This window comes from Sciurus vulgaris, assembly GCF_902686455.1.
Source record: "Sciurus vulgaris genome assembly, contig: HiC_scaffold_171_arrow_ctg1, whole genome shotgun sequence".
Classification (NCBI taxonomy): domain Eukaryota; kingdom Metazoa; phylum Chordata; class Mammalia; order Rodentia; family Sciuridae; genus Sciurus; species Sciurus vulgaris.
Genome location: NW_027632882.1, coordinates 98,020 through 117,093, shown reverse-complemented (window position 1 = coordinate 117,093; position 19,074 = coordinate 98,020). Strand labels below are relative to the sequence as shown.

The following is a 19,074-nucleotide window of genomic DNA, read 5'->3' as shown; positions in this document are numbered from 1 at the left end:
AAATAAGCCAGTCTCAGGAAATCGAGGACTGAATGTTATCCCTCCGATGTGGAAGCTAGAGCAAAATAAGGGAAAAAAGGGCAGTGGGGCATACTGGAAATTATAAATATATAGAGAAGATAAGTGGAATAGAAGAAGGAGATAGGAAGGAAGGAATGAAAGGTAAGATGAGGAATTATGGAATGAATTTAACAAAATCATGTTAAATGCATATGCAAAAGGATTTTCCCCTTTATGTAGAAAGTACTAATTAAAAATAAAATTAGGGGGTTCTCCAGGAGGTCCAAGGGATCCGGCTGTGGGCAGTGGGCTGCACTTTGTCTGCTGGGCTGGGTGCCTTGTCCTGCAACCCCAGAGATCCCTGGAGGGTGCCACCACTGAGTCACAGTCTCCATCCAGTCTGGGGTGGCCAGCCAGGAACCACCCCATGAGGTCTCTTCTCTTTAGGGATGGTGAAATTGGGAAAAGTCTGCTTGAACCCTTCTCCAGAATGAATCACCTGAGGAATGACATGGAAAATACACTCACTGGGAGCCAGAGTTCCCAGGCTTCTCTGCATGATGCAACCCACGCAACCCATGGCCAGGATTGATTCCTACGAAGAGAGGGAAAAGAAAGGCATATCCGATGTCAGGAGGACTTTCTGTTTTTTTCTCACCTTTGACCTCTTATTTTTAATATTACTGTAGATGACAGAAATGTGAAGGAGGCATTGAGAACACATTAGAAAAGGAGGTGGTACGGTATGACTCATCTTACTTAGATATGTTCCTTTTGGCAGGTTTTCGACTTAAAGTGTTGACACGCATATGCTATATGCAGACTGTGCCATTGGTGGGCAATAGCGTTGACAACAGCAGTGACCAGTGCCTTCTTATTAGTGAAAGTGATCCTTTCAAAGCTCTTCTCCCAAGGGGCGTTTGACTATGTGCTGCCCACCATTTAATTCATCCTCGCCTGGATTTCAAAGTGTTACCTCAAGAAGCAGAAGAAGAAAACAGACTCCTGATAGTTCAGAATGCGTGAGAGAGGGCAGCCCTCATACCTGCTGGTCTTTCTGATGGTCTTTTTTTATTCCCCTCCTGAATCTGAAGCAAGATCTAAAGAAGAAGCTGAGGAAAAACAGGACAGTGAAAACCCACTTTTAGAACTCTGAGTTTTGCTTTATGAAATGTGAACAACCCTCACTGAAGTCATCCGAGGGAAATAGATGGATTTGGGTGTCCCTATTGATATTTGAAATGGCAACATCCACTGCTGACTTTGTCGAACAGCTAGTAAATATTTATTTATGGTGATACCTCACGGACCTTTTCCCACATCCACACACACCTGCCTGTGGCCAGCCAGGTCTTGACATGATTCTTACTCTGTTCAGTGAGACTGTCTGACCTGTCAATGAATAATTGAACGTAAGTCGTGTGCCGTATCCTAATCAAAAGACTTCTTAATATTTTTGAAATAACACTTTTGTAGTAAGTGAAATATCTTTTATTTCAATTCACAGGATGGAATTTTGTTTGTTTCATATCTCAGATTTCTTTTGTGTTTCGTTTTTAACACCCTACATTTCCCTTGTGTTTTTTAACTCATGCACATGTGCTCTTTCTACAATATTTAAAAGTAATAAAATCCAGCATATCATAATGAAAAAAAATAATAAATTAGAATAGAGTTACCTCATACTAGGTAGAGGGGAGTGGAGAGAGGGGAAGAGTTATGGGGGTAGGGATGATAGTAGATTTAGACAGACATCATTACCTCATGTACATACATAACTGCATGACCCATGTGATCCTATAATATGTATAATATGAAAAATGAGAGATTACATTCCATTTATCATGATCTATTAAATGTATAAATGAATTCTACTGTCATGTACAACTACTTAGAACAAATGAAAAATTAATTAGTGAAAGAACCCAAGGAGGAACACTCAGAGAGAGAACTTAGGTCACACCACTTGGGACCTAATATATCAAAGACAGAGAAGTCCCAGAACAAAGTAAGATAATTACACAAAAAGGATACATGCAAAAACAAAGAGGGAGAAGGATTTCATTTCAGGAATGCAAGTTTTTTTCAGCATATGTAAATAAATAAATGTAGTTCACACTTAAACAGAATTAAGGACAAAACTCATCTGATCATCTCAATAGTTGCAGGAAAAACCTTTGATAAAACCCAACACCGATTCATGTTAAAAACTCTAGAGAATCTAGGGATCAGAGGAACTTACCTCAAATCATGAAGGCCATTTATGACAAACCAAAAGTACACATCATACTAAAATGGAGAAAAACAACAAGCATTTTCTCTAAAATCAAGAACAAGATAAGGCTGTCCCCTCTCATCACTCTTATGCAATATAGTCCTTGAAACACTAGCCAGAGTGCACAGGTAAGAAAAGGAATTCAAAGTATATTACTAGGAAAAAAAGTCAAACCATTTGCCAAGGATCAAAGATATGATCTCATATTTAGAAGGCTCAAAAAATTCCACCAGAAGACTTCAGGAGCTTATAAATGAGTTCAGCAAAGAACCAGGATACAAGATCAACACTCATAAGTTGTACTCAGTCATAAAAAAAGAATGAAATTATGACATTTGCCAGAAAATCAATGGAAATGGAATATCATGATAAATTAAATGAGCCAAATCAGAATTTCAATGGAAAAATGTCTCTTATATGCAGAAGCTAGACTAAAATAAAAGAAAGGTAGAGGGAAAGATAGGATGACATAAAGATAAAGGCAAATTCAGTAAACCAGAAGAAGACAATCAAAAGACTGAGTGGAGCAATAGGACAGGGGAGGAAATATAAAATGAATTATTTAAAAATCATGTTATGTGCATATATAATACACAACAGGAAACTTCACACTTATGCACAGGCAGAAAGAACCAATTAAATATAAGTAAATAGTGAGCAAAAGGAAGTCTAGTCAAGGAAATAGAATTGGAGTAGGGAGTGAAGACAGGGAAAAACAGGTATCATGAATTGAAATCAAATTCCATAATTATTAGATTTTGTCAGGATGAGCCCAACTAACTATAAGACTCTAATTTTGGAAAAAGGATAAAACTGGATTGAAACCAGCCATTCCAGTCTTTGGTATGCACTCAAAAGACCTAAAATCAGTATACTATGTGGATGCAGCCACATCAATGTTCATAGCAGCACAATTCACAATAGCCAAGCGGTGAAACCAACACAGGTGCCTGTAAAGAGAGGAATTAGTAAAGGAAATATGGTTTATATACACAATGGGATATTACTCAGCTATAAGAAAGAATGACATTAGGGCATTTCCTAAAAGGAACTGAAGATCATCATGCTAAGTGAAATAAGCCAGACCCAGAAAGGAAAAGATGAACTGTTTTCTCTGATATATGGAAGCTAGTCCAAAATAACTGGAAAGAAAAGACAATGTGGGGAGATTTCAACAAAATTGGAGAGGTCCTTGAAGTAGGAGGAGATTGAGGGAAGGGGAAGAGAGACAGATTAAGGGAAGAACAGTGCAGTGAGTCTGAACTAAATTTCCTGTGTACATATAGAAATACACCCCACTTGAATATCCCCAAGACACTAGTTTTAAAACAAATATAAATAAATAGCAAAATCAGGAGAGGGAAGAAAATAGGATGAGGGAGGATGGGAGAGAAAGGGGAAGTACTAGGGAATGAATTACACCAAATTATATTGCACGGTTTTTAATTTGTTATGTAAGTTATGTATAATTAACATATATTATGTATAACAAAATGTTAACTAAAAAGAACTACTACAAAATTATTTTCTGAAACCTATATTAACTGGATAGAAAACTTCCCAGTGTGACTAAGAATAGGAATATTATTCTTGAGTGGTAGGGTAAAGGACACTGCTATGTGTAATTCATTATTCCCATATCTTGAATGTGTGCTTGTTTACCTCTTTATATGGCTTGGATTTTATTATATCCTTCTAAGAACACTGCAATGTAGTTTAAGAATCTTCATTTCAAAGAAGAAAAATTGGAACTCACAAATTTTATATGACTAGAAAACTCCTGAGCACAGATATTAGCTATTCTGTGTAGTGACTCAATCTGTGCTAATTGCTCGGGTACCAGCTGGCCTCCCTATCCATTTTCATTTGCCTTGTTTGATTAGCAGGTGTAGTAGTCATGGTTCTCTAGATGAAAAGAACCAAAAGGAATCATGATTATAAAAAGAGATTTATTACATTGGCTTACACAACTAGTAGCTGGATAGTCCACAATGGCATCTGCAGGCTGGAGAGCTGCAGAAACCAACAGTTCAGTAGTCTAATTATGCTGAAGTCACAGAACAAGACGGATCAAAATTGGTACCACGGGGATCCAAGATGGAGGACTAGAGGGAGGCTGCATTCCTTGTCACTCTGTAACTCCAGTTTCAAGCAGAGGATATCTGTTTCTTGGTGAGGCAGCTTTTGCTGCTTATCCATTCCCTCCTGTTTACCCCATTTGTCTTCTGTGATCACCTACACTCTGCCAACATATGACACCTTTTTGGAGTGCAGACTGCCCACTGTCAGGTGCCTATCATCCGCCATTTACCTGCTTCTGCCTGTCCACTACCTGTCTTACACCTATCCATCACCCATCACACGAGATTCACCTCCCGATCGTCCGACAACAGTCAGCAAACTGATCTCCAACCACCAGTGGAGCACCAGCTGACTGCTGTTGCCTGGAAGTTCACTGTTACAGTACCTGCAGGTTTGATTACACGTGGCTGCCACCATTTTGAGATGACAGCCAGGCCCCATATGACCCCTGGCCGGACTGACTGAGCCCCATCTCCAGGATCCATCAGCCTAACCGATCACTCCCTGACTCTGGGGGCCTCACATTGACTGACTACTTCCTGCCACCAGTACTCCCAGACCAACTGACTGTGCCCTATCACTGGGACCCCAGACTGACTGATTGCACCCGGCCTCCAGGATTCCACAACCACACCAAACACACCCGACCTCCAGTACCCCTGCCTGACCAACCGCACCCCGCCTCCAGGATATCCAACCAATCATTTCCACACTCCGAGCTGCATCTCCCCATTGCCAACACATTTGGAAACCAGACCCACCATCTTGGATAATGCTGGAAGCCATAGATCCGATCTATAGGTGAGGCAAATCCCATCCTGAGATACCTGCTGGAGACCTGAAGCTCATTGTCAGGTACCTCTCATGCATCAGGCTATGAAGACTGGGAGGTTAGAATACTATATGACTGTTAGAGTGTAGATTTTCTTTTTTGTCCTTATTGAACAATTTTAAGTTTTGATTTCTTTACTTTTCTTCCTTTCTTTTCCTCATGTTTACCTGTTCCCTCAGAGTCTCTCACTTTTTGCATGCTAACATCCAATTTCTTTTGATTACACTCTCACTCTTTCTATTATCTAGAACTTCTGTATATTCTTTTCTTATCCCATTAACAGCTACATCCTACATCCCTCTGCATCCTCTTTGTCCTTTATTAGATACTGCAGACCTTATTGCAAATCTGTTTGTTATACTGAAGATAATATTTGAACTCATTCTATTTATTATGACAATGTTGTTAATGTCCTCATAGGGGCTATTTGTTCAGGATTGCATAGTGTCTGAATTGGGCACTGTGAATATTGATCTCCCCTTAAAGAAAGGTTTTGGAAACCTATAGGGACACTATAAGCCTATAGGGGAAAATCTGCAATATCCCAGATCTGCACTGCTAGAGGGGAAGATACATGAAGAACATGAAAAAACAAGGGAAGGAAATGATCCAAACAAATCTAGATTCTATATTAATAGAATCCAATGACAGTATGTTAGAAGAAATGTCAGAAAAGGACTTCAGATTATATATGATTAAGATGATTTGCAAAGCAAAGGATGAGATAAGAGAGCAAATGCAGGCAATCACTGATAATACAAATAAGCAGTTGAAAGAGCAACTGCAGGAAACAAAACATCATTTCAACAAAGAGATAGAGATTCTCAAAAAATATACCAAATGGAAATCCTTGAAATGAAGGAAACAATAAACCAAATAAAAAACTCAAGGGAAAGCATCATCAAAAGACTAGACCACTTGGAAGACAGAACCTCAGACAATGAAGACAAAATATTTAATCTTGAAAATAAAGTTGCCCAAACAGAGAAGATGGTAAGAAATCATGAAAAGAATCTCCAAGAACTATGGGACATCATGAAAGGACCAAATTTAAGAATTATTGGGATTGAGGAAGGCACAGAGATACAAACAAAATGAATGAACAACCTATTGAATAAAATAATACCAGAAAATTTCCAAGCGTGAAGAATGAAATGGAAAATCAATTATGAGAGGCTTACAGAACACCAAATGCACAAAATCACAACAGCTGGGTGGGAGGTAAAATAAGAGCCTACAACAGCTCCACACCAAGGCATGTTATAATGAAAATGCCTAACGTTCAAAATAAATATAGGATTTTGAAGGCCATGAGAGAAAACCATCAAACTACATATAGGGGGAAACCAATACAGGTACCACAAGACTTCTCAACCCAGACTCTAAAAGCTAGAAGGGCCTGGAACAACATAATTCAAGCTCTGAAAGAACATGGTTGCCATCCAAGAATCCTATATGCAGCAAAACTAACCTTCAGATTTGAAGATGAAATAAAATCCTTCCATGATAAACAAAAGTTAAAAGAATTTACAAATAGAAAGGCAGCACTACAGAATGTTCCCAACAAAATATTCCATGAGGAGGAAATGAAAAACAACAATGTAGGTGAGCAAGGGAGGAACTACCTTAGAGAAAAACCACTCAAAGGAGAAACCAAGCCATGTTGAAAACCAAAAATATGCCCAAATGACTGGGATTACAAATCATATTTCAATAATAACCCTGAACATTAATGACCTAAACTCATCAATCAAAAGACATACACTGGCAGAATGGATTAAAAAGAAAGACCCAACAATATGCTGCCTGCAAGAGATTCATCTCATAGAAAAAAACATCCACAGACTAAAGCGAAAGGATCGAAAAAACCTACCATGCACATGGACTCAGTAAAAAAGGAGAGGATTTCATTCTTATATCAGATAAAGTGGACTTCAAGCCAAAGATAATCAGAAGGAATAAATAAGGACGTTTCATACTGTTTAAGGGAAGCATAAATCAGGAAGAGATAACGATAGTAAATATTTATGCCACAAACAATGGTGCATCCCTGTACATCAAACAAATCCTTCTCAAATTCAGGAATTAAATACACCACCACAAAATAATTCTGGGTGACTTTAACACACTGCTGTCACCACTGGAAAGATCTTCCAAACAAAAACTAACCAAAGAAACCGCAGAACTCAATAACACAATTAATAACCTAGATTTAATAGACATATATAAAATATCCCATCCATCATTGAGTGAATTCATTTTCTTCTAAGTGACACATTCAACCTTCTTGAAAATAGACCATATGTTATGCCACAAAGCATCCCTTAGGAAATGCAAAAAAAAAAAAAAAAATACAGATACTGCCTTGTGTTCTATCAGATCATAATGGAATGAGAGTAGAAATCAATGACAAAATAACAGAAATTACTCCAACACCTGGAGACTAAATGATATGCTATTGAATGAAACATGGATAACAAAAAACATCAGGGAGGAGATAAAAAAAATTCTTAGAGGTCAATGAGAATGACGATACATATCAAAGTCTCTGGGACACTATGAAAGAGGTACTGAGAGGAAAATTCATTTCATGGAGCACATTCCAGAAAAGAATGAAAAGTCAACAACTAACATTACAGCTCAAAGCCCTAGAAAAAGAAGAACAGAATAACAGCAAAATAGTAGAAGACTGGAAATAATTAAAATCAGAGCTGAAATCAATGAAATTGAAACAAAAGAAACAATTCAAAAAATTGACAAAACTAAAGTCAAAAACACTGAGGGTATTACAGCAGTAATTAAGAACCCAGTCAAGAAGAATGGAGCAAGCATCCAATGCTGCTTCCTATTCTCCAACTTTTATTCTATTCAAACCTCCAACGTGCTCCCCACACTGAGGGAGCATCTCCACTTCAGTTCACTATACCACATGCCAATAATTTCTAGACACACCCCCATATCTTTATCCAATCAATTTGACAATTCAAATTAACCATTACAAAGGTTGTAAATAAATTCTGAAAAGACTCTGAAAGGTTTTTTTATCTTTTTCCCATCTAGGTACCACTAGAATATATTATTTGGTATGAAAACATACAGAAAATTCAACATCTTTTATAGAAAGATGAGCCTAGGTCAGAAGCTAAAAAACAATAGCCCAAGGGTGGATATTTACTCTGTGACCTAATATACTCTAATTCCTGGGAGTTATGTTAATTTGTATTTTCAGTTCTAATAAAAAAGAACACTGTTTCTAACTATTAAGTCACTGAACTTTATGAAAAACAAAAATAGCAATGTGTGTCATTTTTTCTTTACATATCACATAGGACTCCACATTTCTATTTTTTTTAAACAAAACAGATTTTACTCCTGAGTGCATAATTTATGTGACTTCATATTTATCTGTGTAGAACCAGTTTTAACATATTCAATATCTTATCAATCCTCACTTCTAGGAATCACTTTCATTAAAAGAGAAGAGTACTATTAGAAAATTCATGCACCTTTAGTTTCCCAATTGCCTTTAGAAGTAGCCTTATTAAAGTAAAAGTAATTTGTTCAAGGAAAATTAGTCTTTGTGATATGCACATGGTGACTTTGTGTAGGTGGCCTGTGAGACAAGTCCTGGATCATCTGAATCTTCTCATTACTCTCAACCAGGGCCCCAGGAAGACCTCAGGGACTGTACAGAAAAACACCACTTTCTCCCTCCTTCCCTCCTTCAGTTACTTCTTTTCCTCCTTTTTGCCCTCTCACTTCTTCTCTGATACTAATTGGAAATCCACACATCACCAGTTTAGAAAATAGTTCCTGGTTATCTTGGCCCCAGGAAAGATGTTAACACATACCCCTCGACTTCTTAGCAGGCAGGGGATGAATGTGTTTTCCTGATGTTTCTTCTCTTACTTTTCCTTCTGGTGCAAATTTTGAAGAGTTAGTCAGATCCAGTAAATTTCACTTTCAAGCTCAATGTGAGTTGATGATAGCTAAGAATTAAATCTTTACCTTCAAAAAAATGAAGAAAGGCTCTGTATCCACTACATTGCTGCCCTGAGCAGTGGTCAGTCCAACATCAAGGTTGTTATGAGGTCAGCCTATTGCTAAGGCCTCAGCAGTGTATTGTGACCTATTGATGACATCAGCAGAGTCCAGGAACCCAGTCAGTATTCACAGTACTACAGATAGATAAAGACTATCACCTAAGACACCATTTATACAGTGGAATTTCTATCATTAACTTAAATTTCAAACCTTACACTTGATAACAAAATTAGGGAGATGATATGGATTACACAAAAGAAATTCTCCTGTGTCTAGGGATACTACATTAGTCAGTCTCCCCAGTGGTGAGGATATAACAGTACCACAGAGTTTCATGCTCAGTACCATGCTTCTCTCATCAAAAATTAAAGGCTATATCTCATCAGTATTGTTATATTATGTAGGAACCTAGGTGAGAAGCATGCTGGAATGAAGGTGTGGACTTGAGAACATCTCTATTCATACACTCCTACTTGCTACTGAATTTCCCCTACTGCTAGTGACATTCTCCTGTATCTTCACAGCCAGACCTGTGTCTTCCACCACTCTTCCTTGTCACTTCCACATTGGTAGAAAGAAGATAACTCTGGGCTTCACCACACCTAGCCTTTCTCTGGAATTCTTTTCTCATTAAGCCCAAAGGTCTGACTCTCCTTAATTCTGTCCCAGGATCCAGTTTGTCTTCTGGAAACATGTGTTGTACAGAGATGAATTGCGTAGGCTCTTATTTTATCTCCCACCCAGCCTAAAATAATCCTTATCTTTTAAGTTGGACACATGTTAACTCTGAATCTTACTAATTACCATGACCCAGCCCCCTTCTATCTCCTTTACCCCTAGGCCCATTACTGTGGGTGTCCTCTTATTCACCATGCCCAGTTTACAGGTAACTATGAACAAATTTTCAGCTTTGTAAGCTATTGACAGATTCACATTGAAGTTGAGTGCAAGAAAAGAGGGCAAAGGAGTGTGAGTAAGTCTATGTTACCGAGATGTTCTGGAGCCTATGAACTGCCATTAACCAAATGAAATTCCCTTCAAGCCAAGATGAACACAGTAGTCAGCAGTCAGTCTCTTCACATAGAAATTAACTGAGACTGGGGGAGAAAAGAAGAGCGAATGTCCATCAATAGGCACTGGATGAATAAACTATTGCTCACTCACATGATGGAGAATTATGCAGCTATAATACAGAATACTGAAAGCACGTTCAACAGGTCCAGAATTATTCATTTTCCTAACCTTGAATATCATAATACTCTAACTGTATTCCCCTTAAATTTCAGTTCCTTAGAAAATCCTTCTGTGTTTATTATTTGGACATAGAGCCTGGTGATAATAGACAGGCTATGATTTTCTGTCTTTCCCCTGAACTAGAATTCAAATGAAGGATATTCTAAACACAGCTGTTGCTGTGAATAATGACATTCAGTATGTGGATGCTGCATCCAGATTCTTCCATCCTGCTCTGTCTTACCAGGGACTCCATCACCAAATCAGTCCCTATGGTATCTACACATCATGTCTCTCACCTGAGTGCTTTTTGCCTATCTGTTCCTCCTGTCTTGAAACAAAATATCCTAAGGTAAATTATTATTGTATTTTGTGCAGCGTGTGTTTGATTGTTCAACTTAAAAGTTTTTGGGTAGGAATTTTCGTGAATATATTTCTGTCTACCTGATCTCACATGGTACTGGGTTCCCATCCAGTGTCTTTTTCAGTGAAAAGGCTGTGCATACATAATCATGTCTATTTAACAGTCAACACAATTTTTTTAACAGTCAACACAATTGTCAGTAATTCAGTGTCCATGATTCTTATTTGAAAATGCATCCAAAACAATTGGTTTGAGAATAAGATCCAACAGACTAAAAAATGATTTGAAAGTCTTGGGACTATGGTAAAGGACTGGGATGTGCCACTAATCCTTCTTAATTCAATATAAAGAATACAACTTCAGAAATTGCGATTAGAGAAGAGAATGTAAATTTTCAAAATACATACAAAACCAAGAGATAGGCACAGAAGACAGCAAATTGTGTTAACAACTTCATCTCTAATCTCACAATTAAATTTACACTTCTCTGAATAGCTTCACACTACACTCATCTCAATATTTTAAATCATTTTTCTTAATACAGGGTGGATTTTAACTATCAATATACTAGTATCGTTTATCAAACATTTCATGTTCCCAGAACACTGTCAGATTCATGCCAGTGTCATTGTCATCTGGCAAACTCAAAATTCATTAAATTTAATATGGGATTAAATTATATAAAGCATGATTTCATTTTTGGAGAATAACTTGTTACATTTTTCAGCATACATTTTCACACATATATCCATTTTTAAAACTTTATTGTTGTATAACTGATCTGCAGTAAAACAGCATAGTTTAGGTATGCAATTGAATGATTCTGATTCAGTTACCCAATTTACATTCTATTTAAATATAGGTGCAGATATGATAGTCTTATGGGTGATATCTAACTGATATTGAGAATTGTCACATTAATGTAGTAAAATCTTAAGTAATTTTTAAGTTTATTATTTTTGGTGGGGTGAGTACCACAAATTGAACTCAGGTGCACTCAACCACTGAGCCCCATCCCCAGGAATATTTTGTGATTTACACAGAGATAGGGTCTCACTGAGTTACTTAGTGCCAAGCTTTATGCTGAGGCTGGCTTTGAACTTATGATCTTCCAGTCTAAATTTATAATTATTAATGACTGAAATCAATTTTAATATGTATCAGTCATAATCACTAGACCATGGTACGAGAAAAAGAAAACATAAATCTGGGAAAAATATTTTGGAACTTTTGTGTAGTTTATCTTATTTTTTTTGCTAAGTACCTCCATTTTAGAATTTCTTTGCTTAATCGTAGAGCATCATATTGCCAAAAGAATCCAAAGTCTGAAGGCAGTAGGATAGTCCTCATGAACACATTTATCTTGCTTTCCTCTTGAAGAAGAAATTTAAGTGATAACTAAATAGGTTCAGATTATATAAATATCAGTAAAAAAGGACCAACAAAACTTCAGAAACACATTCAATAACATTACTGATTGTTACAGTTTGGGTCTAAAACATATCCCCTGAAATGTTCATGTGTTAGGCAATGTTGTAAAGTACAGAGGTGAAAAGACTGGATTATGTATGTGAGCTGTCATCTCATACATAGCATGTGCATGAATCCATTTTTAGGATTAATCATCTGAATGGACTACAGGATGGTAACAGTAGGCAGGTGGGGCATGGCTGGAGGAAGTAGGTTACAGCTGGTATAGTCTTGGACTATATCTTGTCCCTGGCTTTCCTCTCTTTCCTGATTGCCAAGAAGTAGGAAGCTTTCCTCTGACACACATTCCAACATGGTGTTATGCCCCACTTAGACCAAGAACAGTGGAGTAAAGTCATCATGCACTGTGACCTCTGCAATCATCAGCCAAAATTAAACAGTTCTCTTAAGTTTCTATTGACAAGGATTATATACATGAATATATTGGGAGAAGAGTTCCATAGAAGTTCTCTGTATTTTTCAAATATTTGAGTCCTCTTTGTATAAAATTGACATTTTTTGAAAGCTGAGAAAATATTAAACAATATTCATTTTTAAATAAGAAAATAAAATTAAACCCAAATCTATTCTAATCAAAATTCTGAAAATCAAAGATAAAATATCTGAAAGTTAAAAATTAAAAAAAAATCCCTCATGCCTCACTATTAGGTCTTTTTTTTATTATTTTGATTCATTGTACACAAATGGGGTAAAATTATCATTTCTCTGGTTGTACACAAAGTATAGTCACACCATTTGAATAGTCATACATGTACATAGAGTAATGATGTTTGTCTCATTCTATTATTTTTCCATCCCCCAAACCCCACTACACCCCTCATTCTCCTATGTACAATCCATCCTTCCTCCATTCTTGCCTCCCACCACCCCCTGTTTTGTATCATCATCCACTTATCAGATAAATCATTTGGCCTTTTGTTTTTTGGGATTGGCTTATTTCACTTAGCATGATATTCTCTAACTCCTTCCATTTACCTGAAAATGTCATAATTTTATTCTTCTTTATGGCTAAATAATATTCATTGTTTATATAAACCACAGTATCTTTATCCATTCATCTATTGAAGGGCATCTAGGTTGGAATGGAAATACCATTTGACCCAGTTAATCCACCCCTTGGTTTATACCCAAAGGACTTAAAATCAGATACTACAGTGATGCAGCCACATCAATGTTCACAGCTGCTTAATCTACAATAGCCAGATTGGGGAACCAACATAGATGCTCTTCTATTAGGTCTTTAACCTGTGTCATTGCCTTCAAAAATCCTCTCACTTTAAGTATAGCAGTCTCTATTTTCAAGACAAGAGTGCCAGCTCAGAAAGGATACAAGGTTGGATTATGGCAGTGAGGGACTTAAGTCGACAGCCTCTCTGTGTTGGAGTCCAGTCACCTCATCTTTATCTCCAAACATTCTTTTTTATAAGTTAAATACTTTTTATTTAATCACTGTAATAAGAAGAGATTTGGTGTTAAATTTAGAATCATAAATAAAAATTCTTTCCCCTTCTAGAGAGATTTGTTGACTAAAATCGCATATTTACCATGTTAAGAGTTTTTATCCAGCACTGAAGATTTGTGGATTTGTAGATTTTTTGTGTATACTCTTGGTTAAGTTCCCCTACCATCCCACCATTCCTTCCTAATTGTGGATTAATATGTCTTCCTACACTTATATGTTTTTCATTGTGTTTGAAGAATCACCAGTATAGTTGCATATTTTGAAGTTTTAGATTGTTAACTCCTCTTTCACAAGTCGTTATCTATAGGACCATCTTAAGGATGGTTGACTGATAATTCACAGTTCTACATTATTACATGCTAGACATTACCAGGCTACTACTAGTCATGGTTTAATTTGATGTTTGTTCTTCGCTTTTAGGTCTGACTGACAATACAAGTTGAAGTGACATGTCTCATAAATTCACCTCTTCTCCACTTACATTTGACATTTTTTTCCACAAAATATAGACACAGAGTTCCTCCTCTTCCCCCTACCAGCAAAATGCAAAGCTACTAATGATGAGATATTGTTGTTGGGATAAAAACAAGACCCAAGAGCTGAAGATTAGGACTGAGTCCAAACTATGCCCTTCTTTCAGGGACAGACCAGAGATGCTCAGCTGCATTACTCCAGGTATTCTTATTTTCAGATTCCTACTCTACTGACCTAGTCTTTGCCACTCAACCTGCCTGCCTGCCAGCATGAGAGTTGAATGTGTGTAGAAAGAGGAGTCTGAGGATATGTTATGCAAATCAGAGAATAAAATTTAACCTCAAGAAAAAGGACATAGTCATGCAATGAATACACAAGATTTGAATGATACATGTGTAAGTTTGAAGTTCCTGAAGAAGGGAACAATGGTCATGAAGTTATAGTAGAAATTTAGTGCATTCATTTATGCCAAGAAAAATTTCTGAATAACCATGTGCTAAGTTCTAAGAATAGACAAGGCATATGAGTATATAGGCTATAAATTACATATCCTGGTAAAAGACAAACATGTATGAACACTATATTGTCATTTCAGGTTGGGGTTTATATTATACCTCCTTCATTTGCATTGAACTCCATCCCATTCACTAAGAATCTATTCCTGAAGGTGTCAGAGTTCATGAAGTAGCAGAACTCTTGACTTCCATTATTTTGACAAATTTTGCTTTGAAAATTCTGCTGACATGGAACCTGGAGTCTCACATACTCCAGTTCTTGGTTTCCAGGGCTCAGTTGCAAACCAAGAAAACCAAAATCCTTGATAAAACTCCATTAGGGACAAGAACTTACAGATAAAATAGCTGCTCCCCTTCTAGCATTCATCTCCCCATCCTTCTCTAACTCCCCCTGCCCCAATGTGTTTATTTGGTTCTGCCTGGAACAGGGAACTGGTATGCTTGAATACTCTGTGCTTCCACCAGGACCGTGCCCTCAAGACCCCTCATATCCACTACCTTTGGTGAAGATCCTAGGAACTACTCGCCTTCCTCTGCATTTCCACACTTCCATTCTCTCCATCTCACATCCCACAGATTCACAGCCTCAAATCAAAACATTTGGTAAAATTTGGTTTTTGAAGACATTAATATTTATGAGCTTTTGTCACTCTCTTGTTTACTATGCTAACCAAGCACAGCAGACAGTATTTATCTGTCCAAGATTATCAAGATCTCTCCTGAGTGCTTCAGCATGTATGTTATACATACAGTGCAGTCAAATGGTGTGTAGTGAATGACTGAGCTTGGTGTGAGTACATTCATAGCATGTTTGTTAAAATTGGATCCTGGTTTAATGTATGATGGATTAGGTGTTTACAAATGAGAATATGGGAGGAGTATAACTTCAGTGAGAATGAACATAGTTCGGGTTTCTTTGTTAGTTTGACACATATCTACGTGCACTGATTATTTGTCCTGTGATGAGTGACTTGAGTGTGTGTGTGTAGTTGGTGTGCTTGTGTTTGTGAGTGTTGTTCATTTTCATGGGGTTTATCTTTTCAATGTAATTAATGAAATATTTTCTGAGACCAGAGCAATTAGTGTATGTGTGAAATTAATGAAAAAATTGCAGAGTATGAAGGTGTAAAAAACAATGTGTATAAGCAAAAAACAAGAGTTTTGGAAAGAGGTTGGTGTGTAATTAATGTGGCATTCTTTTATTCATGTAGCATAGGAAGTAATGAGAATGACAACTAGAGTCACATGCAGTGTGGATGAATTTTTCACGGATAATGATGAGTAAAAGTAGGTAAACAGACACTTTTCAACAGAAGCAATAAAAATGGTCAATAAATGTATGAAAAAAATGTTCAACATCTCCAGCAATTAGAGAAATGCAAATTGAAATACATTGAGATTTCATCTCAGTCCAGTCAGAATGGAAATAATCAAGAATATAAGTAACAATAAATGGATGACAAGAATGTGGGGACGAAGGTGCATTCATACATTGCTGTTGGGAGTGCAAGTTGGTACAACCACTCTGGAAAGCAACAGAAATTAGTCATTATCAGGAGAAGATAAGATAAAAATCAAAATAAACTAATGAAATTAATACAAAATCAAACTGAGACTTATAATCCAAAAAACCCAAACCCTCAAAAGACAAGGCAAGGAAAAATACATTTTAAAAATGCTAAAAATTAGAGAAAAAGAAACAAATAAGTTTATGCTATATATGTCCCTGAACCAAGCAGCACAGTAATAAATCACACACACACACATGTGCACGCGCACACACACACACACACACACACACACACACACACAAACACACACACACACAACCAGAAAAGAAAAACAAATCTAAAGAATAAAGGAACTGTCTCCACTGAAATGGTCAAAATTGGGTGGTCACTGTCTATGTCCATCATTTCTTCATTTCCAATTCTTCCTGAGTTACCCACTGACAGAGCAAGGGGTGGGTTGTTACCTGCCTCTGTGTGTGTGCTGCTCCTAATACAGAAGATGCTTGATGTTAGACTCAGCTTCCCTTCTCACCAGTATGAGGTGGGATGAGTTGGGAAGTGCTGTCAGTTGGCATCTTGTCCATTCAGACCACTCTGAACTCTCAGGGTTCTGTTTCTGCAGCATTCTATGAGGGGAGTTCCAGCAGGTGAGGCTGAGGTCTAACCAGTCCTCAGATCTCATCAGGCTTTGTTGGGTGGTGTCTGCTCCCCTTCCCCCTTCCCACATCAATTAACCTATCTATAGTTTTCTCCACTCCTGCTTTACTCATGTGCTCACAGGCACACCTTTATGCCACCAGGTTGGCACCTACTAGGATATTGTGACAGAGTTTACTTTGATTTCCTGTCTCCTGGGCCACTGTTGCAGTGAGATCACCTGAAGATGGATCCAACCTCAGCTCTTCACAGCCAGTTGAGATACAGAGTGTGCTTTTTAAGCACTAGTGTACCATACACCTCTGGATCAGCTGTTTAGGCAGCTCTTTTGATCTTGGGTTTTTCCCTACCAAATCTGGGTTCTACATCTGCTCGATCAGTATCCCTATCACTGCCTTTCCGTGTCAGTGCAACACCTGAATAGTCTCCAGTGTATTCTCTTTTCCTTTGTTTAATGTAACCAAATTTCTGATTCCCTAACCAAGTATCCAATACTGAATTTTAGTGAATTCCCTCTTTTACTCTCCTCACTGAAAAGCTGTACACCTGCTGCTTTGGCCCCAAACCATAGCCAACTTAGACTGCAGCTGTCCTCTACCTAGTCCTCTTCCCTCTCTCTACTTGAATCCCTATGAGAACCCACTGCAGGGGTTCTCTGGCTGGAGGTGGGGAGATGCACTGTTGATTTAAGGGGGTGGCTGGTCAATGGTGGGCTCCCCAAATGTGTGCCCCCTTGCAGTGCCCCAGGGCTTTCTGTTCACAATTTGGTTTGATACTGCTTGACTGGCTTCAAGGTACTTTGTCCTAGACACATTTTGATTTTTTCTCATTTTCTTTCAAAGTGATGTTAAGGGGTGAGCTTTCTGGTTTTCTGTTCTGAATTTCTTTCTCTCTCTGTTGTCTCACTGCACCTCCCCCACCCTGGACTGGACTCAGGGTTAAGGAACTCTGCCCACATTGGCTACTCTGGTAACCAATCTTCGAGTCTCTGCAGCTCTGAGACTTTGTAATTTGGGGTCTTAGTACATTTATTTTGTCACCCACCTCTCAGATCTATTGTGTCTTTACTGTTTTCTTTCTATGTTGTGAGGGGTTCAGGAATCATTGCCTAGCTCCTTTCTGCCATCTTACAACTCTCCATATTTTTAACATCAAATAATCTGCCTGTGTACAGATTCATTTACTTTATCTTCATCCCTGAACAACCAGTTTTTATGAATTTAAATGGTTTTCAAATGTTTCCCTCAAATATATGAGATGCACTTTCATATACATTAGCAGAAAAAAAGTGCTGTAAGAAAATTTGTAACATTATTTATTTACCCAATTCCCTTATGAAGAGGTCAATAAAAGTTTTTCTAGACCAACACTATGTCTATGACGGACACACAGAGACTTGGTGTAGGTGATCTGCACCCAAGGCCACAGAGACAAGACCTGGATCATCTGAATCTTCTCTTCACTCTCAGATAACCTGGGTCTCAGGAAGACCTCAGGAACTAAGCAGACAAGAATCTCCTTGTAACTTCTTCAGTAACTTCTCTTGTGCTTTCTCCTTCTTTCCCCATATCACACATCACAAATTAGAACTGCTCTCTTCTTTTTAGAAGGCAGTTCCTGACTACTTTATGCCCAGAGAAGATGCCAACACATACCCCTTAACTTCTTGATGCCCAGCTGTTGTAGGTATTTTCTTGAAGTTTCCTCTTTTACCTTCCCTTCATGGTGCAATTCTGGAGGGTTTCTCAGACCAGGTAACATTGTCTCTGAAGTTCGACTATCAAAGAGTTAGATGATGATGACTGAGAATGAAATCTATACTTCTAAAACATCAAATAACATGAGAGGTTATCCAAATTGCTGTGCTGAGCAGTGCTCAGTCTAACATCAGGTTTGTTAAGAGACCATCTATCACTAAGGCCTCAGCAGTGTATTATGACCTATTGATGACATCAGCAGAGTCCAAGAACCCAGGCAACTTTCACAGTACTGCAGAATTGCTAAAGCCTATCACCTAAGAAGACACCATTGACACGGTGTAAAATCTGTCATTAACCTAACCTTTTCAAGCTCGATCTGGATTCCAAAATTAAACAGACAATATGGATTACATAAAGGAAATTCTTGTATGTGT

General features: G+C 37.7%; 1 pseudogene across 1 annotated transcript; it reads left to right on the top strand.

Annotated features, from left to right (window-relative positions):
- Positions 1-490: 490 nt before the first annotated feature.
- Positions 491-1,318, top strand: LOC306652280 (STARD3 N-terminal-like protein; annotated as a pseudogene). The gene has a single exon. The product of its transcript is annotated as an STARD3 N-terminal-like protein (transcript).
- The last annotated feature ends 17,756 nt before the right edge of the window (positions 1,319-19,074 follow it).